Raw genomic sequence first — 25,123 nt, 5'->3', positions numbered from 1 at the left:
CAGTCAAAACTAGAGGCTCTGACGGCCAGGGTCACCGAGGCAGAGGAACGCGTTAGCGAATTGGAGGATGGGTTAGTAGAAGAAAAAACGAAAATAGAAGCTGGTCTTAAAAAAATCCACGCCCACGAATGTAGATTACGGGAGATTACTGACTCTATGAAACGATCCAATGTCAGAATCATCGGCATCCCTGAAGGGGTGGAGAAAAACAGAGGTCTAGAAGAGATATTTGAACAAATTGTAGCTGAAAACTTCCCTAATCTAGCAAGGGAAACAAGCATTCGTGTCCAAGAGGCAGAGAGGACCCCATCCAAGCTCAACCAGGACAAACCTACGCCACGGCATGTCATAGTGCAATTCGCAAATATTAGATCCAAGGATACAGTATTGAAAGCGGCCAGGGCAAAGAAATTTCTCACGTACCAAGGCAAAGGTATCAGGATTACGTCAGACCTGTCTACAGAGACCTGGAATGAGAGAAAGGCTTGGGGGGGCATTTTTAAAGCTCTTTCAGAGAAAAACATGCAGCCAAGGATCCTTTATCCAGCAAAGCTGTCATTCAGAATTGATGGAGAAATAAAGACGTTCCAAAATCGCCAATCATTAACCAATTTCGTAACCACGAAACCAGCCCTACAGGAGATATTAAGGGGGGCTCTATAAAGGTAAAAAGGCCCCAAGAGTGATACAGAGCAGCAAGTCACAACCGATACAAAGACTTTAAAGAGAAATGGCATCATTAAAATCATATCTGTCAATAATCTCTATCAATCTAAATGGCTTAAACTCTCCCATAAAACGCCACAGGGTTGCAGATTGGATAAAAAGACATGACCCATCCATTTGCTGTCTACAAGAGACTCATTTTGAACCCAAAGATGCATTCAGACTTAGAGTAAGGGGATGGAGTACCATCTTCCACGCAAATGGACCTCAAAAGAAAGCTGGAGTAGCAATTCTCATATCAGATAGACTGGATTTTAAACTAGAGGCCATAGAGAGAGATACAGAAGGGCACTATATTATTCTTAAAGGAAGTATTCAACAAGTGGATATGACAATTATTAATATATATGCCCCCAACAGGGGAGCAGCAAGATACACAAGCCAACTCTTAACCAAAATAAAGAGACATATAGATAAGAACACAGTAATAGTAGGGGACCTCAACACCCCACTATCAGAAATAGACAGAACACCCTGGCAAAAACTAAGCAAAGAATCAAAGGCTTTGAATGCCATACTCGACGAGTTGGACCTCATAGATATATATAGAACACTACACCCCAGAACCAAAGAATACTCATTCTATTCAAATGCCCATGGAACATTCTCAAGAATAGATCATGCTCTGGGACACAAAACAGGTCTCAGCCAATACCAAAAGATTGAAATTATCCCCTGCATATTCTCAGACCACAACGCTCTGAAATTGGAACTCAACCACAAGGAAAAACCTGGAAGAAACTCAAACACTTGGAGGCTAAGAACCATCCTGCTCAAGAATGACTCGATAAACCAGGAAATCAAAAAACAAATTAAACAATTTATGGAGACCAACGAGAATGAATACACAACGGTCCAAAACCTATGGGATACTGCAAAGGCAGTCCTAAGGGGGAAATACATAGCCATCCAAGCCTCACTCAAAAGAATAGAAAAATCTAAAATGCAGTTTCTATATTCTCACCTCAAGAAACTGGAACAGCAACAGAGGGACAGGCCTAACCCACTGACAAGGAAGGAGTTGACCAAGATTAGAGCAGAAATCAATGAATTAGAGACCAGAACCACAGTAGAGCAGATCAACAGGACTAGAAGCTGGTTCTTTGAGAGAATCCATAAAATTGATAGACCACTGGCAAAACTTGTCCAAAAACAAAGAGAAAGGACTGAGATTATTAAAATTATGACTGAAAAGGGAGAGGTCACGACCAGCACCATTGAAATTGCAAGGATTATTAGAAACTTTTATCAACAGCTATATGCCAAAAAACTAAACAATCTGGAAGAGATGGAGGCCTTCCTGGAAACCTATAAACTACCAAGACTGAAACAGGAAGAAATAGATTTCTTAAATAGGCCAATTAACTATGAAGAAATTGAGTCAGTGATAAACAACCTTCCAAATAATAAAACTCCAGGCCCAGACGGTTTTCCTGGGGAATTCTACCAAACATTCAAAGAAGAAATAATACCTATTCTCCTAAAGCTATTTCAAAAAATAGAAACAGAAGGAAAGCTACCAAACTCATTCTATGAGGCTAATATTACCTTGATCCCCAAACCAGGCAAAGACCCCCTCAAAAAGGAGAATTACAGACCGATTTCTCTAATGAATATGGATGCCAAAATCCTCAACAAGATCCTTGCTAATAGAATCCAACAGTACATTAAAAGGATTATCCATCATGACCAAGTGGGATTCATACCTGGGATGCAAGCATGGTTCAACACTCGCAAATCAATCAATGTGATACATCATATCAACAAGAAAAGACTCAAGAACCATATGATCCTCTCAATTGATGCAGAAAAAGCATTTGACAAAATACAGCATCCTTTCCTGATTAAAACCCTTCAGAGTGTAGGAATAGAGGGTACATTTCTCAATCTCATAAAAGCCATCTATGAAAAGCCTACTGCAAGCATTATTCTCAATGGGGAAAAGCTGGAAGCCTTTCCCTTAAGATCAGGAACACGACAAGGATGCCCACTCTCGCCACTATTATTCAACATAGTACTAGAAGTCCTTGCAACAGCAATCAGAAGACAAAAAGGGATCAAAGGTATCCAAATCGGCAAAGAAGAAGTCAAACTGTCTCTCTTTGCAGATGACATGATACTCTATATGGAAAACCCAAAGGAATCCACTCCCAAACTATTAGAAGTTATAGAACAATTCAGTAAGGTGGCAGGATACAAAATCAATGCCCAGAAATCAGTTGCATTTCTATACACGAATAACGAGACTGAAGAAAGAGAAATTAGGGAATCCATCCCATTTACAATAACACCAAAAACCATGCGTTACCTTGGAATTAACTTAACCAGAGACGTAAAGGACCTATATCCTAGAAACTATAGATCACTTTTGAAAGATATTGAGGAAGACATAAAAAGATGGAAAAATATTCCATGCTCATGGATTGGAAGAATTAACATAGTTAAAATGTCCATACTACCCAGAGCAATCTACACTTTCAATGCTATCCCGATCAAAATACCGAGGACATTTTTCAAAGAACTGGAACAAATAGTCCTTAAATTTGTATGGAACCAGAAAAGGCCCCGAATCTCCAAGGAACTGTTGAAAAGGAAAAACAAAGCTGGGGGCATCACAATGCCGGATTTCGAGCTGTACTACAAAGCTGTGATCACAAAGACAGCATGGTACTGGCACAAAAACAGACACATCGACCAATGGAACAGAATAGAGAACCCAGAAATGGACCCTCGGCTCTTTGGGCAACTAATCTTTGATAAAGCAGGAAAAAACATCCGGTGGAAAAAAGACAGTCTCTTCAATAAATGGTGCTGGGAAAATTGGACAGCTACATGCAAAAGAATGAAACTTGACCACTCTCTCACACCATACACAAAAATAAACTCCAAATGGATGAAAGACCTCAATGTGAGACAGGAATCCATCAAAATTCTAGAGGAGAACATAGGCAACAACTTCTATGACATCGGCCAGAGCAACCTTTTTCACGACACATCTCCAAAGGCAAGAGAAATAAAAGATAAAATGAACTTATGGGACTTTATCAGGATAAAGAGCTTCTGCACAGCCAAGGAAACAGTCAAAAAAACTAAGAGACAGCCCACGGAATGGGAGAATATATTTGCAAAGGACACCACAGATAAAGGACTGGTATCCAAGATCTACAAAGAACTTCTCAAACTCAATACACGAGAAACAAATAAACAAATCATAAAATGGGCAGAAGATATGAACAGACACTTTTCCAATGAAGACATACAAATGGCTAATGGACACATGAAAAAATGTTCAAAATCATTAGCCATCAGGGAAATTCAAATCAAAACCACACTGAGATACCACCTTATGCCAGTTAGAATGGCAAAAATTGACAAGGCAAGAAACAACAATTGCTAGAGAGGATGTGGAGAAAGGGGATCACTCCTACATTGTTGGTGGGAATGCAAGTTGGTACAGCCACTCTGGAAAACAGTGTGAAGGTCCCTTAAAAAGTTAAAAACTGAGCTACCCTATGACCCAGCCATTGCACTACAGGGGGGGTACACCCAGTACTGTCCCCAAAGATACAGACGTAGTGAAGAGAAGGGCCATATGCACCCCAATGTTCATAGCTGCATTGTCCACAATAGCTAAGTCGTGGAAGGAACTAAGATGCCCTTCAACCGATGACTGGATCAAGAAGTTGTGGTCCATATATACAATGGAATATTACTCAGCTATCAGAAAGCACAAGTTCTCAACACTTGCTGCAACATGGATGGCACTGGAGGAGATAATGCTACGTGAAATAAGTCAAGCAGAGAAAGACAATTATCATATGGTTTCTCTCATCTATGGAACATAAGAACTAGGAAGATCGGTAGGAGAAAAATGGGATAAAGAAAGGGGGGTAATCCCAAGGGGGAATGAAACATGAGAGACTATAGACTCTGAGAAACAAATTGAGGGTTTCAGAGGGGAGGGGGGTGGGGGAACGGGATAGGCTGGTGATGGGTAGTAAGGAAAGCACGTATTGCATGGTGCACTGGGTGTTATATGCAACTAATGAATCATCGAACTTTACATCAGAAACCACTGATGTACTGTATGGTGACTATCATAATATATTGAAAAAATAAAATAAAATAAATAAAAAAATACAAACTAAAAAAAAAGCTTTTGATAATAGTGGTATTTAGCCTTCTAAATTAGACATGATGCAGTTTTTTTTTTTCTTTCGGCCCACCTCAGTGTGGTGGCAAACAATATATCTATTCATTTCTCTGTTACTTTGCCAACATGGAAAAAGGTGGACTCACCAAAGTGTAGTCCAGGATCTTCCTACAAGTCTTTAGTGATCACAAGGAGAGTGCCAGCAAGACTTAGGACCTCAGCTCAAAACTGAGCTCAGCTTGCAATGTATTGAACCAGAATTATATATATATATATATATAGTACATTTTATACCAGAATTCAGAAAAAGAAAACTAGATAACAATTACAAGTTCATATGCACCGCAGTGTTCATAGCAGCATTGTCCACAACAGCTAAATCGTGGAAGGAGCCGAGATGCCCTTCAACAGATGACTGGATCAAGAAGTTGTGGTCCATATATACAATGGAATATTACTCAGCTATCAAAAAGAACGATTTCTCAACATTTGCTGTAACATGGATGGCACTGGAGGAGATAATGCTACGTGAAATAAGTCAAGCAGAGAAAGACAATTATCATATGGTTTCTCTCATCTATGGAACATAAGAACTAGGAAGATCGGTAGGAGAAAAATGGGATAAAGAAAGGGGGGTAATCCCAAGGGGGAATGAAACATGAGAGACTATAGACTCTGAGAAACAAATTGAGGGTTTCAGAGGGGAGGGGGGTGGGGGAACGGGATAGGCTGGTGATGGGTAGTAAGGAAAGCACGTATTGCATGGTGCACTGGGTGTTATATGCAACTAATGAATCATCGAACTTTACATCAGAAACCACTGATGTACTGTATGGTGACTATCATAATATATTGAAAAAATAAAATAAAATAAATAAAAAAATACAAACTAAAAAAAAAGCTTTTGATAATAGTGGTATTTAGCCTTCTAAATTAGACATGATGCAGTTTTTTTTTTTCTTTCGGCCCACCTCAGTGTGGTGGCAAACAATATATCTATTCATTTCTCTGTTACTTTGCCAACATGGAAAAAGGTGGACTCACCAAAGTGTAGTCCAGGATCTTCCTACAAGTCTTTAGTGATCACAAGGAGAGTGCCAGCAAGACTTAGGACCTCAGCTCAAAACTGAGCTCAGCTTGCAATGTATTGAACCAGAATTATATATATATATATATATAGTACATTTTATACCAGAATTCAGAAAAAGAAAACTAGATAACAATTACAAGTTCATATGCACCGCAGTGTTCATAGCAGCATTGTCCACAACAGCTAAATCGTGGAAGGAGCCGAGATGCCCTTCAACAGATGACTGGATCAAGAAGTTGTGGTCCATATATACAATGGAATATTACTCAGCTATCAAAAAGAACGATTTCTCAACATTTGCTGTAACATGGATGGCACTGAAGGAGATAATGCTAAGTGAAATAAGTCAAGCAGAGAAAGACAATTATCATATGGTTTCTCTCATCTATGGAACATAAGAACTAGAAAGATCAGTAGGAGAAAAAAGGGATAAAGAAAGGAGGGTAATCAGAAGGGGGAATGAAGCATGAGAGACTATGGACTCTGAGAAACAAACTGAGGGCTTCAGAGGGGAGGGGGGTGGGGGAATGGGATAGGCTGGTGATGGGTAGTAAGGAGGGCACGTATTGCATGGTGCACTGGGTGTTATACGCAACTAATGAAGCATCGAACTTTACATCAAAAAATTAAAATTGAAAATTTAAAAAAACAGCTACAAGTTCTTAAATGTCTAAAGAAACATAACCTAAGAAAACAAAAAACTACTTGACCAAACCAGAAATGATTTTGCAACAATTTCACCATGTAGTCTGTGATTTGATGTAAAAAAATTCCTGAAGATTACAAAGACAAAAAATAACCTGACAACTGATCACTTGAACTCTATCCTAATATGTCTTGGTTTCTTCACTGACATCAATGCATATATACAGTTCTAATTCGCTGAATGCATATATTTTGTTTTCCATTTGAGTTTGCATTAATAATTTATCAGCATTCTCCGGAGAAGTAGAACCAATACATTAGATATATACTCCTATTGGTTCTACTTCTCTGGAGAAATATGTATATTATAGATTTGTTTTAAGATGATTTGTTTTATGAAGACAGATTTGAAAGACAGGTTGTTTTAAGGAATCAGCACATGTGATTGTAGGGGCTGGCATATCTGAAATTGATAGGGCAGGCCAGGAATCTGCAAATCAGGGAGAACATTCCTATTTTACATTCTTGAAGCAGAATTCCATCTTCAAGAAACCTTTTTCTGTTTCGGAAACCTTGTTTCTGCCTTGTTAGGGGATCAATTTTCATTTTATGTTGATAACTGAGAATTGCCCTTATAACTTCCAGGCGCTGACTGATCTGCCTCTGACAAATTCATTCATAAGTGGGTTGGGACTCAGATATTTGATATCAACAAATTTAATGTGATAGTAATAAAAAAAGGTAATGGGTTTTTTTTTGGAATTCAACAAACAATTTTTAAAGGTTATTTGGAAAAGCAAATGTGCAAGAAGAGGGAAGTAAATCCTGAAATAGAAGAGCAATGAGGGAATTAATGCCAACAGATAACATTCATTAAAAATCTACAATGACTTATCAGTTTCACATTGCTTCTATACCAAATTACCACAAATTCAGTGATTTAAAACAATATGAATTTATTCTCTTAAGTTCTGGAGTTCACCAGCCTAAAATGAGTCACTAGGGGTAGCTCCTTCTGAAAGCAATTAGGGAGAGTCTTTTTTTTTTTCCTTTTCTGTCCTCTATAGTTCACCTGCATTCATTGGCTCATGGACGCTTCCTCTATTTCCATAGTCAGCAGCAAAGCGTCTTCCAATGTCTCCCCATTCCTGTCTCTACTCTGTCATCTCTTTTTATGACTGAACCTCCTACCTTCCCCTTTTGCTTATAAGGACCCCTATTATCATAATGGGTTTATCTGCATAATCCAGAATAATCGCCCCATCTCAAAATCCTTAAATTCATCTCATCTGTGAAGTCCCTTTTGCCACATAAGTAACATATTCACAGGTTCTGGGGATTAAGATGTGGACCTTTTGGGGGACATTATTTTGTTTATCACACAAAACCATTTGTTTCTTACATGTTAATAAATAAAGCAATAAATAAATACAGAACCTACAAATATATGAAAAACCATGTGGAAATTTATGATATAATAAATTTAATGCCTAATATAACAGGGGAAACTGGATCATTCAATAAAAGTGCCAAAGGAAAAAACCACTAAAAACAATTCCAAATGGATCAACAATTTAAAGATAAATGAAGAGCTAAAAGAACTGTGAGATAATGTGGGGAAAATTACTTTCATGAACTTGAAGACAGGGAGGCTGTTCTATGCAAACATAAAACTCAGAAGCTATATATAAAGAAATTGGTAATTTTGAGAAAAAGAACTTGATATAAAAAGCAAAAAAAAACAACAGAAATGTTATTTGCAATGTACCTGAGGACACATTCTTTTTAATATATAAATCTTATAGAAAAATGAAGGAAAAGACCTCAACTTAAAAAGTAGACAAAGGAATGAAGAGGTCACACAAAAATAAGTTTGAATGACTTATAAACATATGAAAAGAGGTCATTTAAAAAAATGACAGTTTAAATAACACTGAGTTCTACTTTAACCTATAAAAGTGGCAGAAATGTTCATTGAAGCACTATTAATAGTAGCCAAGACACGGAAAAAACTCAAATGTTCAGAGACAGACAAATGAATAAAGTGGAGTATAAATTTACCATGGTTATTCAGACTTAAAAATGAAGGAAATCCTACCATTTGCAACAACATTTGTGGACCTGGGTGACATTATGCTAAGTGAAACAAGTCAGTCACAGAAAGACAAATACTGTATGATTCTGTTTATATGATGCATCTAAAACAGTCAAACTGACAGAAGCAGAACATAGATCCATGGTTGCAAGAGATGGGAGGTAGAGAAAATGAAGAATTGCTCATCAGTTATAGAAGATGAGTAAATTCTAGAAATCTGCTGTATATCATAGTGCCTATAGTTAATACAGTATTTGCGATTCAAAACTTGTTACAAGGGCATATATATCTCATACTAAGTGTGCTTACCACAAAAAAGAAAGAAAAAAGAAAAGAAGAAAAGAAAAGAAAAAAGCAGAGACAAGGAAACTTTGGGAGATAATGGTATCACAGGCATATGCATATGTCCAAACCCATCACATTGTATACACTAAATATGTGCAGTTTTTATATTTATCAATCATACCTTAATAAAGCTGAAAAAGATATTTTAAAAATACACAGCCTGGGCTAAAATATGGAAAAACAGAAATTTACATATATTTTGGGTTGAAGTGTAAATCAGTACAACTTTTTAGGAGAGACACTTGTCAGTATCTTTCAAAACTAAATTCCAGGTGCTCTTTGACCTAGCACGTCAACTTTGGGAGCAGGGGACTAATAGACTCTAACTGTTTTGGCTTTATACAAGATGTGCCAGGTCTCTATGTCACTTTCAAGAATTATTCTTTATTTCTGTACAACTGGAAAATCCATAACATTTACAAATCTCTTGCTTTATTTAAAAATCCTGCTTTCTCATTTTGATAGTTTAGTCTCAATACATGTGTTAGAAAGAAATTTGTTCCTTTCTCCTCTAACAAGGAGAAGAAGGTTTTGTTTGGATCCCACCCCTGGTTGCTCCCTACAGAGAGTAACAAAAACTCTGCTAATTCTGTTGCGCAACTGCATGGTGAAGAGAAGCCCCTGACCATCTCCATCTGAGTGAACAGAGCCATTTCTAAGACTCTGGGAAATTCAGCTGGCTGCAGATCTACCTTTCAGGCAGAAAGTTGGAAGCAAATATTATTTGACATTGCATTTGAAAAAGATAACTGATCTATGAAACATTTTGACCAGTCTATGTCTCTATGATCTCCAAGAAATACTTTCAAGTGAAAAAGCAAGGAGTAGATTACCATGGATAGTATCCGCACAAATGTGTATAAAATTGTGGATCTAGATTTGTGTATGCCCAGAATATTTTCATAAATCAATACACAAAAAACTGAAAACATTGTTTACATCTGAGAAGGGAGCCTGTTTTGCTGATGGTCTGATGTGGAAGAGGGATAAATATTTTGTCATATAAATGTGTGTATAGTGTTTGAGATTTTTACCATATGTGCTACTAAGTTAAAGAAAACAAGTTAATAAAAGGCAAATAAGCTCAATTAGAATTGGTGTATCCTCAATAGCTAAATCGTGGAAGGAGCCGAGATGCCCTTCAACAGATGACTGGATTAAGCAGCTGTGGTCCATATATACAATGGAATATTACTCAGCTATCAGAAAGAACGAATTCTCAACATTTGCTGCAACATGGACAGCACTGGAGCAGATAATGCTAAGTGAAATAAGTCAAGCAGAGAAAGACAATTATCATATGATTTCTCTCATCTATGGAACATAAGAACTAGGATGATCGGTAGGGGAAGAAAGGGATAAAGAAAGGGGGGGTAATCAGAAGGGGGAATGAAACATGAGAGACTATGGACTCTGAGAAACAAACTGAGGGCTTCAGAGGGGAGGAGGGAGGGGGAATGGGATAGACTGGTGATGGGTGGTAAGGAGGGCACGTATTGCATGGTACACTGGGTGTTATACGCAACTAATGGAGCATCGAACTTTACATCAGAATCCGGGGATGTACTGTATGGTGACTAACATAATATAATAAAAAATCATTTAAATTTAAAAAAAATTTGGGAAGGGGGGATGAACCATGAGAGACTATGGACTCTGGGAAACAAACTGAGGGCTTCAGAGGGGTAGAGGGGTGAGGGAATGGGATAGGCCAGTGGTGGGTATTAAGGAGGGCATGTATTGCATGGTGCACTGGGTGTTATACGCAAGTAATGAACCATGGGACTTTACATCAAAAACTGGGATGTACTGTATGGTGACTAACATAATATAATAAAGAATTATTATAAAAATATAAAAAAAAAGAATTGGTGTATCCTTTAGTTTCATCCATGTTTTTGCAAGAATGGCAAAACCTTTTTAAGGCTGAATAATATTCCATAGTGTATATATACCACAATTTCTTTATCCATTCATCTCGTAATGGATATTTAGGTTGTTTCTAGATCTTGGTTACTGTGAATAATGCTGCACTGAACATGGAAGTGCAGATATCTCTTCAAGGTACTAATTTCATTTCCTTTGAATATATACCCAGAAGAGGGATTGCTGGATTATATGGTAGTTCCATTTTTAATTTGTTTTTGTTTGTTTTTAGACCATCATAAATTATTAGGTAAGGATTTTACAAACATTGTCTATGTTAGCAGTAAAAGTGGAACCAGACATTATTGCACCTTCTCTAACCTGAAGGAAAAGAACCACCAACAGTGTGATGGAACTGTGGTCCTTTTCAAGACCATAGCTCTTGCAGCCTGCAGATGTCAGCCCTCACATCACCCTGTGCTTGTGGACTGGTTTGGTGATCCATTTGGGATCAGGATCTCTTTTGATAGTTTTATGGAGTGAATCAATGAGGATAACCTCAAAGAATTTGTACATGGAATCTTCACGAGCCCGGTAAGAACTCAAGACTCTCAGAGCCCCGTAGTGGTGTCCAGGTCTCTCCTTGACAACAGACTGAAGGCTTTGAGCAAACTGTAGCTGGTTAGAACCATGATGGACAGGCTTGCCATAGGTTACTTCCTTAGGAACTGGGTGTCTGGGGCCACGAAGGCACTCAAGAATCAGATATGTGACATAGCCTTGACTGGCCTTATATCTCCTTCTGTGCATGTTATGACCCCGTGGGGCAGGGGCCTGTGGAGTGCAGAGAGTTGGCAGTACTCCAGCAGAGCAGCCTGAGAAGAAAGTGTATTATGCCAATAACTCCACAATTCCTGGATTTACTTATAAGCACCCATCTGAGTTTACTAATTGCTGCTGACAGAAAAAAAGAGATATTTTTAATTTTTTGAGGAATTTCCATATTGTTTTCCATAATGACTGTACCAATTTATATTCCCACCAACATGGAACCAGAGTTCCCTTTTCTCCTCATCCTTGCCAATGCTTATCTCTTGTCTTTTTGATAATAGCCATTCTAACAGGTGTGAGGTAATATCTCCTTGTGGTTTTGATTTGCATTTCCCTGATGATTAGTGATGTTGAGCATCTTTTCATGTACCTGTCAGCCCTCTGTATGCCCTTTTTGGAAAAATGTCTGATCAGGTCTTTTGATTATTTTTCATTTGTGTTGCTTGCTCTTTTGCTATTGAGTTGAATGAGTTCCTTATACATTTTATATATTAACCCTTTACCAGATATATAATTTGTTAATATTTTCTCCAAATCCGCAGCCTGTCTTTTGAGATTTTCTTTGCTGTGCAGGTGCTTTCTAATTGATTTTGTCCCACTTGTTGATTTTTGTCTTTGTTGCCTATGCTTTTGGTATCATATCCAAAGAACTATTGTCAAAGCCTATGTCAAGGAACTTTTACCCTATGTTTTCTTCCAGGAGTTCAGGTTTTAAACCTTACATTTAAATCTGATCCATTTTGAGTTGATTTTTGTGTATGGTGTAAGATAAGGTTCTAGTTTCTTTTTCTTTCTTTTTCTTTTTTTGCATGTGATTATTCAGTTTTCCCAACACGGTTTATTGAAGAGAGTATCCTTTCCTCATTAGGCATTTTTGGCACCCTTTTCAAAGATTGGTTACCTGTATGTGCATGGGTTTCTTTCTGGGCTTTCAATTCTCCTCCATTGTTCTATATGTCTGTTTTTATGCCAGTACCATGCTGTTTTGAATGCTACAGGTTTGTAATATCATTTGAAATCAATAAATGTGGTGCCTCCAATTTTGTTTTTCTTTCTCAAGAACATTCTCTTCTTTCTCATTGCTATGGCTATTCAGGGCCTTTGTGCTTCTATATGAATTAATTTTTTTATTTCTGTGAAATATACCATTGAAATTTTAATAAGGATTGCATTGAATCTGTATATTGCTTTGGTTAGTATGGACATTTTAACAATATTAATTCTTCCAACCAGTAAATGTGGAATGCCTTTCTATTTATTTGCATCTTCAATTTCTTTCATCAATTTTTGATAGTTTTCAGAACACAGATTTTTCACCTCTTTGGTTAAATTTATTCCTAAGTATTTTATTCTTTTTGATACTATAGCAAATGAGATTGCTTTCCTAATTTTTTTCTGATAATTCATGAAATGCAACTGATTTTCATATGTTGATTTTATATCATGAAACTTTACTGAATTCATTGATTCTAACAGTCTTTTCGTGGAGTTTAAGGAGTTCTCTATATATAGGATTACGCCATCTGTGAACAAATATCATTTTATTTACTCCTTTCTGACTTGTATGCTTTTTATATCTCTTTCTTGTCCAATTGCTCTTGCTAGTATTCCAGTACTGTATTGAATAGAAGTGGCAAGAGTGGGCATTTTTGTCTAGTACTGGATCTTAGAGAAAACATTTTCATTAGTTTTCCCCAATAATTACGCTATGTTGGAAATACCCAGGTATTTTCTGAGAAGAGATGGGTAGAATTTATCATTAAAGTTTTATCTTAGTGGGTGCTCAGTTCTGAGCAACTTTGCAACCAGAAAATCTTCAGAACTTAGTCAAAATCAGGAAAATGGGAGTGATTCTTTAATATATCATGAAATTTGCCTCATTGCCTTCATTGTTTTAAGAGGAAAAAATTGAACTCCTTGCATTATATGCTTCCTAGTAGAGTAATTAAAATAGGATCTTTTCCATTTTTATTCCCTAAGTCTCATCACAGGGGCTGGTTCTCAATAAATATTTGTTGAACAAATAATGAATGAATAAATTTGCTCATCAACTTTCTACCTTAAATCCTGGGATTTATTACCTAAAAGCAGAGTGAGAAAATGACAGGTCTCAAAATAAATATGGAGAACAAGGTATAACAGTGGGATGGGACTATTACATCACAATTCAAAACTTCTTCAAGAGAAAGTGTACAATACAAATTTATATAAGGAGTGAGGACCTGAATGCTAGCAGTTTGCATACATTATATATATTATGCTGCCCAATCATTTCATCAAGACTTCAAACATACAGATATACAGATAAAGGCATATAGAGAAAGAGATATATTCTTTTTTTGCCCTGGAAGTATAGACTTACTGACCACATTGAGATGGTTGAGACCTGAGGTTATTCCTTAGCTATATTTTTATTTTATTTTTTTAAAGATTTTGTTATTTATTTATTATTTATTCATTTATTTATTCAAGAAAAAGACAAGCTGGGGGAGAGGCAGAGGGAGAGGGACAAGCAGACTCCCTGCTGAATGTGGAGCTTGATGCAGGGCTTGCTTCCAGGACCCTGAGATTATGACCTGAGGCCAGGTCAGATGCTTAACCGCCTGGCCACCCAAGTGTCCCCGTAGCTATTTTAACTAAAGAATCTTAATCTGTGAACTTTCCATTTGATGTCGCTTAAATGTATTCGGGTTAAACAAATCAAAACAAGTGATGGAACAATTTATTAAAATAAAAGCAATTTTCTGTTGACCTCAATGAACACCATATTAAAGCCCTGAGCTATAGGGCTGAAGTTCAATAAAGAAGCACTTAGACTGAACATAAAACATTATAACCAGATATTTGGGGCTTATCTTTGTGTCCAGTAGTCAGCTCCTTATTGAGGTCTTTGTGAAAAGGGAACTAACTCAAGGCAGTCTACTTGTTCGTTTTTTCTAGATGCATTCCAACTGAACATTTACCCATTTTCTAGTAATTTATTTCTCAAGTATCATCATGTCCACTAGAAAATCAACTGATGGGATCATAGTATGTTCATTTGGATTTCATCTGTGTTCTTATTAACCAATTTATTTTTTTCTGCAACATTATACCCTATTGCTTGAGAATAATTTGAATTAATTATAAAATGGTGTTGGGGTTAATGTAGAGCATGAAATCATCCATAATACCTGGCTTGCTAAAATGTAACGCAGAGGCCGCTGAGGGCAGGGAAGTTTTCAGAGAAGAGCATAGGCCTTTGAAATGCTGAGGCCTGTGTGACGACTCTGCCATAGGAATGCCACTGGGAGTTGCCTTTCCCAAAGCTTTCTTAGCCCAAGCAGCTGCCCCGTGATCTAAGATATATGCATTGTCCCCTAAATCTATGTTTAGCAGCACTTGTAGAACAAGCTGATCAGCACATTGTATCATTAGACTGCTATTTGCTGTAAGACCCCCTGCCACACATCACTTGCTTGAGAAAGAGGGTAATAAAGATTTATGATTACCCTGAAGTACAAATAAAGATGAGAGTAAAGAAGAGCAAAGAGTCTTTGTCTCTGAGTGTTGACCCCCTTGCCTTCTCCTCTCTTTCAAAGTTTGGAGTAATATTTCATCTGTTGCTACGGGGATTGGTGGCCATTCCTGGAAAAATTGTTTATTCAATATATTAAGGTTAAAGTCTAAAATATTAATAGCTAATGAAGCCAAGAATTATTTCCATATTAGTTAAAGGAAATGTTTAACCTTTAGGACAAAATATAGCAAGTCACTTTTATTATTGTTAAAATGGGAGTGTAATGCATATTGTGATGGAGAGTTTGTCCATCTTCCAATCAGTGAAACTTCAGTTAGATATCCTTATCTCACATCCATTGCTTTCTCATCACCCCATCAAACATCAAAACAAAGGTTAAACTTATTAATAGTTTTATTTAAGAGTCTCTGAATGCATTTTTCCCAATGATAAGGCTTCAGTAAACAGATTCAGGTTTCAAAATTACTCTCTTTTTCCTGGGAGCTATCAGCTATTTTCATAGGTCTAATAATGGGAAATTTCCTTGACAACATCTCTGGGAATTTAGGTTAAATTCATTGGTGTCCTTAGAATGCTAATATTATTACACAGGACACAGAACATCACAACCAAATATTTGGGGCTTATCTATGTGCCCAGTAGTCAGCTCCTTAATGAGGTCTTTTTGAAAATAGAACTTACTCAGAAATGTACTCTTTGCTGAGAAAGAGATTAGTGACTTGTGTCAAAATAACATTTTAATTATCTATCCCCTGTGGGACTTAATTATATATTCTTCTGTTTTCTATGAAATCTATCCTTATTTTTAACACCTAGTTTTAAAAATCTGATACAACCAAGGAATTAATTACTTATTCCAATGATGCTTAAGATATGCTCATGAATTGCCTTTTTTTCCCCAAACTAAAAAAATAATAAAACAAAAGGCTTTTTTTTTTTTTACAAAACTAGAAAACACCTGGAATCCTGAAAAATAATTAAAATGGTGTGGTTCAGAAGTGTGGAAAGATGTGACAATAGCATTACTGTATCATAGATTTTGGAACTAGCTGACAAAGTTTACACCCAAGACATGGTGTATATGCTAAAGGGAACACCCAAAATCATTTGTTTGTAAAAATGGGAACAGAATACTCTTTTGAAGTACGTATATTACCATTAGAGCATATAGGAATTTGACTAGTCATTTGCAATAAATTTTAAAACAACAATCTGAAAACAATCCCCTTTTAAAAATTATCAAAACTACAAGTAGCAAAAAGTCAGAAAAGAAATGTCAAAACCACAAAAGAAAATGAAATAAGAGTTGACAGAGCTCAGAAAAATATGGGAAGCAAAAATGATCACAGGAATGAGGACAAAATTGACAGTTGTGAACAATGAATACCACAGGAAACAAAGAAGATGGGGAAGATTAGAGGGGAAAAAAGCAACTAAATAGAGAAAAAATAATAGAAAAGTGAGAGAAGCAAAAGAGACTAAAAATATACATAATTGGATCCCCTTACCCCCCAAATAAATCGTAAATAATGGAACAGAAAATTTTTGAAAGGTATGATTTAATAAAACAAATTCTTCAAAAAATAAACTAGGACATGAATCCACAAATCTAAAGGAAATACTCTGACATATGTAGTAAAGTTTCTAAACATCAAAAATAAAGATATATTTGGGGGCACTCAGGTGCCTCAGTTGGTTAAGCAACTGAATTTTGATTTTGGCTCAGGTCATGATATCAGTGCTGTGAGATTGAGCCCCACATGAGGCTCTGTACTCAGTGCAGAGTCAGCCTGGGATTCTCCCTCTTTCTCTGCCCTTCCCTGTTCACTCTCTCCCTCTCTCAAATAAATAAATAAATAAAATCTTAAAAAAATAAAATAAAATAACAACATATTTGGCAACCAAACAAAGACATTAAGATGCTCAAAGGGGAAAAAAATATTCTCCATAGCCCTATTCATTAGAATATTAAGAGAGATGAGCAAAGTACTTAAAGAAAAAAGACAAGATTTCCCAAATTTTATACCCACCTAAACTGTCATTCCAATGTAAAAACAAGAGACAAACCATTAGATAATATTTAAAAAGAAAGAAACTCTTGTTCTCACACACTTATCTTGAAAGAGCCTTGAATGAACTCAGCCAACTAAGAAATGAATGGAAAAAATATACAGGGGCTTACAATGAGTCCTGAATCTAATTAATTGTATACACTAGACTAAAACAAAAGTAGGGATTAGAGAATATCATGTAAATGTAAATATCCCAAATCAATATTTTGAAGAGATAAGGGATAGCCCTATAGGGGGTGATATAAATACGTTAATTTAACTATTTTTTTATTTTTTTTATGTAGACTCCATGCCCAGCATGAAGCCCAAGGTGGGGCTTGAAATCACAGCCTTGAGATCAAAACCTGAGCTGAGATCAAGAGTTGAATGTTTCACTGACTGAGCCACCCACATTCCCCTATTTTTAATAATTGAGGTACAAAGGGTATTATTTGAAGCTCATAAACTAGATAATAGGAGTAAATATTGAACAGTATAAAACAACTCTGTACAGTACAAAGAAGTTAAATGAAATGGGTAATGGGAAAAAATAAATTACATGTATTAAATACTTGGAAAAAATGGAAATGGTTGCCATAAATCTATGACAGCCATAGATTTATGAGAGCCTCTTCCCCTCACCAGACACACAGATGCACACACACACACACACACACACACACACACACACACAGCTAAAATACCATCATCAGATCTTAATAGATATAGGTTTAGACTGAAATGCTACCAAAATCTTTAGGGTACTGATGGTTCTGGTGCTATTCAAACAATTTCAGAACACAAAGAAATGCACTTTCTAAAAAAAATGTACTTTCTAAATTTTTCATAAAATGAAGATAATAATGAGCTGAAAATCCACAAGAAACAATAAGTTAAAAAATAATGTACAAAGAATAAGTAGCCATTATTTCAAGGATTTCAAGCTATTTCCATTTTTAAAAAAGATAGATACATTTAAAAATCTATTATAATATTTACTATATTATTAAACAACAGAAAAAATGTAGATTTTTATATTAAAAGTTTTAAAAATTAAATATCTATTGACCTATAAATATCTGGAAACTTTTAAACCTAATAATACATATCATTAAGTACTGTACATAATGAGGAAACACCAGAAACAGTCTCATTAAAATCAGAATCAAAGTAAGGATATCTGAAAGTCATTCAGTTTAATTTAATTTTGTATATTATTTGCAGGTTAATTAATAATTAATGTTGCACCATAAAAAATCCCAAGAATAACAACTGAAAAACTTTTGCAAATAGCAATAAAATAACAATCATATAATATACTAGAAGCAAATACTGTATTGATAATATCTACAAACCTAATACAATACTTAGTAATAAACTTACTTGGGGATAAATACTTATGGAAAAACAAAATATGTACAGGTAAACAACACGTGTGACAGATCTATAGGAAGAAAATTGTACATGTGCCCAAGAAACAAAAGTGAAGAAGACTCAATGAAAGAAAGAGGGGGGCGCCTGGGTGGCACAGTGGTTAAGCGTCTGCCTTCGGCTCAGGGTGTGATCCCGGCGTTATGGGATCAAGCCCCACATCAGGCTCCTCGCTATGAGCCTGCTTCTTCCTCTCCCACTCCCCCTGCTTGTGTTCCCTCTCTTGCTGGCTGTCTCTCTCTCCATCAAATAAATAAATAAAATCTTAAAAAAAAAAAAAAAGAAAGAAAGAGGAAGACCATGTTCTTGGAGAGAAAGAGTCAGGTCATAAAGCTGTTATTCTCCCTCTTTAATCAGTGAATTTAGTGTGCGCTTTGGTTCCTGTTTCCTGCATTCCCAGCTTCCAGCCACTAGTCTCCCCTATGAGGTATCACTGATATTTGCAGGTTAACTGTGGATGGGGCCTCAGCTCTGCTGAGATACTAGCAAGGAACCCCGGGGTGAGAGCAGGCTGTTAGAAAACCTCAGAAAGAGCTTGGTGTTTGAAATTCAGATGGCCTTAAGGGGAAGAAGCTCCATGTTGATTGGTGTGATTGCGCAGTCAACACGACCTTCAAAGGACCAGAAGGGAGGAAAATGGGGATGCTGAATCTTTCCTACACTGCAGACTGGCTGGCAGAAGTCTCCCCCAACATCCCCCCCACCAACACACACACAGCTCCTGTGTTTAAATTTCCAAACGAACGACAAAAAATTAGACCACAAGCCATTAATAAACAAGGACCTGGTTCTTTTTTACATAACTTTGGTTCTAATCACAGGGCACATAAATACTAAGCACCTAAGTGCACTTAAGTGATAGTTCTTAAAAGACTGAGGTAACATTAAAGCCAGATTTTTTTCATGCATGTTCCACTATACCTGTGGTTTTCAGGGGGCTCACCAAAGCAGATCCTGTAAACACAGACCCCATGCTCTGCCTCCTGCTTTCCAACATCATGTTCCTGCTACCAGGCATGTGTGTTTTTCTCACATCATTCAAGTTTCCAACTCCCTGACATCAGCTAGGTGTCCTACAATTCAATTCAATTCTGAAACTAGCTATCTGGAATGGGTACAACCCCACAGGTGAAGGGCTCTGTCCCATGGGACTGCTCCCACTTCAAGCACTAATCCCAATTCCTGGGCCTCTTTTATTCTTTATAAAATTGGGGTTTCTACAATCCCCTTGCCATTTGCTAATTTCCTAGAATGGCTCACAGAACTCAGGAAAAATCGTTTACTTACCACAACTAATTCATTATAAAGGATACAGCTCAGGAACAGCCAAATTGAAGTGATGTATAGAAAAAGGTATAGGGGAAGGAGGATGGAGTTTGGTCTCTCAGGGCTCACCACCCTCCTAGCACCTTGATGTGTTAACCAATGAGGAAACTATCTGAATCCTGTTATTTAGGGGGTTTTATGGAGGTTCAATTATGCAGGCATGATTGATTAAATGAACTCAGTCTCCAGTCTCTCTCCCCTTCATAGAGGAGGTGGGGTAGGGAGACAGCTGAAAGTTCCAACCTTCTCATCACGTAGTTGGTTCTTCTGAAGGCAACCAGCAGCCATCCTGAAGTTATGTAGGGGCCACCAGCCACCCATTACATTGTTAGCATACAAAAGACATTCATTACAGTAGAGATTCCAAGTGTTTTGGAAGCTGTGTTCCAGAAATCAGAGACAAAGACCAAATATATATATTTCTTTATTTTTTAATTGTAGTGGACCCTTGGGATGCTGATATTACTCAGTTATTTAATCCAGGTTACTGTTATTTGAAGTAATGTTTATTCCAGGTAGTGCCCTTCCTCATCTCTTATTGCAGTCTTTGGTTTAAAATCTAGTTTGTCTGGTATAAGTATGGCTACTCCAGCTTTCTTTTGATGTCCATTAACATGATAAATTGTTCTAGACCCCCTCAGTTGCAATCTGGCAGTGTCTTTGGATCTAAAATTAGTCTCTTGTAAGCAGTATATAAATTGGTCTTGTTTTTTTTTATCCAATCTGATAACCTATGTCTTTTGATTGGAGTATTTAGTCCATTTACATTCAGAGTAATTATTGATAGATATGAAATTAGTGCCATTGCATCACTTGTAAAGTTGCTGTTTCTGTAGATTGTCTCCATTCCTTGCTAGTTATTGTTGCTTTCGGTTTCTCCTTCCCACTCAAAGTGTGCCCTTTAATATTTCTTGCAGAGCTGGTTTAGTGTTCATGAACTCCTTTAGTTTTTGCTTGTCTTGGAAACTCTTTATTTCTCCTCCTATTCTGAATAACAGCCTTGCTGGAGATAGTATTCTTGACTGCCCATTTTTCCCATTCAGCACGTTGAATACAAGGTTTTTCACTATGGTATGTCTTGGTGTTGAGCCATTTTTGTTGATTTTGAGGGGAGTTCTCTGTGCCTTTTGAACTTGAATGCCCCAGATTAGGGAAGTTCTCACCTGTAATTTGTTCAAATAAACCTTCTGCCCCTTTTTCCCCACTTCTCTTCTGGGACTCCTGTGATATGGATATTACTACACTTTATGGAATCACTGAGTTCCCTAAGTCTATATTCATGATCTAATAGTTTTCTTTCCCTCTTCTTTTCAGCTTCATTATTTTCCATAATTTTATCACTTTTTTAGAAAGAGAGGGAGAGGGGAGAGGGAAAGGATGACCGAATCCCAAGCAGGCTCTGCACTCAGCAGGGAGCCCAACATGGGGCTCAATCTCATGACCCTGAGATCATGACCTGAGCTGAAATTGAGACAGACACTTAACCGACTGGGCCATCCAGGCACCCCCATAATTTTATCTTCTATATCACCTATTTGTTCCTCTGTTTCTTCCATCATTGTGATTACATCCAGTCAGTTTTGCATCTCAGTTATAAAATTTTTTATTTTGGCCTGACTAGTTTTCAGGTCTTTTATCTCTGCAGCTGGGGTTTCTCTGGTGTGTCTTATATGCTTCTTTCAAGACCTCCTAGCATTCTTATGATTGCTGTTTTAAATTCTTTTTTTTAAAAGATTTTATTTATTTATTTGAGAGACAGAGAGAGAGAGAAAGAGCACAAGCAGGGGGAGCAGCAGGCAGAGGAAGAAGGAGAAGCAGACTCCCCGCTAAGCAGATAGCCTAATGCAGGACTTGATCCCTGGACCCTGGGATCATAACCTGAGCTGAAGGCAGATGCTTAACTGACTGAGCCACCCAGGCACCCCTGTTCTAAATTCTTGTTCATATGTATTGCTTATCTGTTTTGAGCAAATCCCTGGGTGTGATTTCTTCCTGATCTTCCTTTTGGGGGGAATTCCTCCCTCTTGTCATTATGTCTAGGTTTCTGTCTTTTGGGTGTTATGAAAGCTTGTTATGTTTCCTGCTCCTGAGAGTATTACTATATTAAGAAGTAGTCAAACACTGTCTAGGGCTTGGTGCTTCAGAAAGTGTGTCTAGTGTATGCTGTGTGGACTTTGCTGTCGTGTTTTGGCTGCTCTTTCCCACAGGTCAGTCCTCTGTAGAGCTCCTCCTTGCTTGGGGGTTGTTTGGACCTTTAACTAGGTGTGCTTTGATTTATTAAGATAAGTCTGATTTTAAAAAAGGGGGGGTGCCTGGGTGCCTCAGTCAGTTAAGTGTCTGCCTTCGGCTCAGGTCACGGTCCTGGGGTGCAGGGATCAAGCCCCACATTGGGCTTCTCTGTTCAGTGGGGAGTCTGCTTCCTCTTTCTCTGCCATTCTCCCTATTTGTGCTCTCTCTCTCTAATATAAATAAGTAAAATCTTATTTAAAAAAAAAAAAGCCTGATCCAAGAAAAGAGAAAAGGAAAAGGAACAAAAAGCAAACAAACAAAAAACTATAAGCCTGATTCCAAAGAAGAAAAAAAGAATAGAGAAAAGAAAAAGAAACCTGATTCAAAACATAAGTAAAGGAAACAAACAAATGAACAAAAAAACTATAAGCCTAATTCCAAAGGAAAAATAACAACAAAAAGCCTGGTCCTATTTCCACCAGAACTGAAGCTGACCCTTTGGAGTACTCTATGATCAGTAGACTTGATAAATGCAGAGGGCCTGTGTTTGCCCTCTGGGGAAGAGGCCCACAATGCTGGCTCAGAGTCAGACCTGCTGTAATAAAGATGCCCCTACAGGGCACAGGGGGGCATGGTTTGGAATAAGTGGCTCCAGCTTCCACTGGGGCTTTGTTCCTTGCTGAAGCCCAACCCAGCTGATGGGCAGGGGTGGAAGATTGCATCACCCTGCTCTCTTGTCCCCAGGTAGGGGAACTCATGCCCACCTGAGGCCCTCACAGAATAGCAAATAATCTCCCCTCCTGTGTCCCAGGATTCTGTTAGATCCCTGCCCCCAACCTGTCCATGTCCAGGCTGTTCGCATGCCCAGCACCACAGTTCTCTTGTGCTTTATCTCTGGCGTAGAGCTGGGATTCAAAACTCCAAATCTTAAAGGACCCCACAAATCACAGACCTGCTCTCCTTCCCTGGAAAGAGAGCCTTGCAGCATTGCACCTGGCACTGCTCTGTCCCAGAAAAGCAGTTGTTGGGCCATGCAGTTGCCTAGAGTCTATGGTGAAGCACAGAAAAAAGCTACGACCAGGTTATCTGCCCTCTGCATGAGCCTCTGTGCCCTACTGTTAAATGGCCACTCAATGGTGCACAGTGGGTCTTTTGTCCTTGAAGAGGCAATATACACTCTTTCAAACGTACTCCAGGAAGAAGAACATTCCCCCCCAGTGCTACCTAGGGGATCTCCACACCATGACGCCTTGTATGAACCCTACGCACTACTCTCTCTTCCTGTCTCTTCTTCTTTCCCTGACCTCTCTCCATGAAAAGAGCTCCCTTTCCTCTGCAGCACCATGGATTTTCTCTCCCCCAATTCATGTCTCAGAACCTCACATCTGCCACATTTTCTCCCTTTATTTGTGCAGATTATTTTCTTAATGCTTAGATCTATTTCCTAGATGTTCAGAATGATTTGATGTTGAGCCAGCTGTGTTCAAGGGGTGAGGCAAGCCCAGGATCCCCCTACTACTTACTCCTCCATCTTTACTCCAACTCTTAACTGAAAGTTTGTACCCTTTGACCAACATCTCTCCACTTCCCCCACCCTTTGGCTCTGGGAACCACCTTTCTACTCTCTGTTTCCATGAGTTCAAGATTTTTAGATTCCACATATAAGTGAGATCATACAGGATTTGCTTCTCTGTCTGACTTTTTCACTTAGCATAATGCCCTCAAAGTCCATCCATGTTGTTACAATAGGCAGGATTTCCTTCTTTTTTTTTTATAGCTGAATAATGTCCAATTATATATATATAATATATATATTTTATATATATATATAATATATATAATATATATGTTTGCGCATGTGTGTATATATGTATGTATGCAATTTGATCTGAATTTCTCTGATGATTAATGACATTGAGTACCTTTTCATGTACGTGTTGGCTATTTTTATGTTTTCTTTGAAAAAGTGTCTGTTCAGGTGCTCTGCCCACTTTTTTATCACTTTTTTTTTTGCTATTGAGTTTTATGAATTGCTCATATTTTTTGGATATTAACCCTTTATCGAATATATGGTTTGCAAATATTTTTTTCATATTCTGTAGGCTGCCTTTTTTGTTAGTTGTTTTTTGTTGCTGTTGTGCAAAAAAAAATCTAGTTTGATGTAGTCCCACTTGTTGATTTTTACTTTCATTGCTTGTACTTTTTTTGTCCTACCCAAAAAAATCATTGCCAAGACCAATGTCAAGGAAATTTTTCCTTATGTTTTTCTTTAGAAGTTTGACAGTTTTGTGGCTTATGTTTGCATCCTAACTCATTTTGAGTTAATTTTTGTGAGTGGTATAAAAGAGGGGCCAAATTTCATTTTTTTTTCTTTTGAATATCCAATTTTCCCAACACCATTTATTGAAGAGACTATCCTTTCCACATTGAGTATTTCTGGCTCCCTTGTCAAATATTAGTTGGTCATATATGTGGGGTTTTTTTCTGGATTCTCTATTCTGCTCTATTGGTCTATGTGTCCGTTTCTATGCCAGTGACATTTTGTTTAGATTACTCATTATAGCTTTATAATATAGCTTGAAATCAGAAAATGTGATGCCTCCCACTTTGTTCCTCTTTCTCATGATTGCTTTGGCTTTGGGGGTCTTTTGTATTTCCATATGAATTTAAGGATTTTTTGTTTATTTCTGGATAAAATTTCATTCAAATTTTGATAGAGATTGCACTTTGGGGTAGTATGGACATTTAACAATATTAATCCTTCAATCCATGAACATGGGCTGTCTTTCCATTTATTTGTGTATTCTTCAATATT

The 25,123-nt window shown here is 37.4% G+C and overlaps 1 pseudogene; it reads right to left on the bottom strand.

Annotated features, from left to right (window-relative positions):
* The window catches only part of LOC100478620, a 73,923-nt pseudogene extending 62,193 nt beyond the window's left edge, over positions 1-11,730 (bottom strand).
* Between the last annotated feature and the right edge of the window lie 13,393 nt (positions 11,731-25,123).

The sequence above is a fragment of the Ailuropoda melanoleuca genome, unplaced genomic scaffold, assembly GCF_002007445.2.
Source record: "Ailuropoda melanoleuca isolate Jingjing unplaced genomic scaffold, ASM200744v2 unplaced-scaffold11384, whole genome shotgun sequence".
NCBI lineage: Eukaryota > Metazoa > Chordata > Mammalia > Carnivora > Ursidae > Ailuropoda > Ailuropoda melanoleuca.
This window is presented reverse-complemented; position numbering and strand designations above follow the sequence as displayed.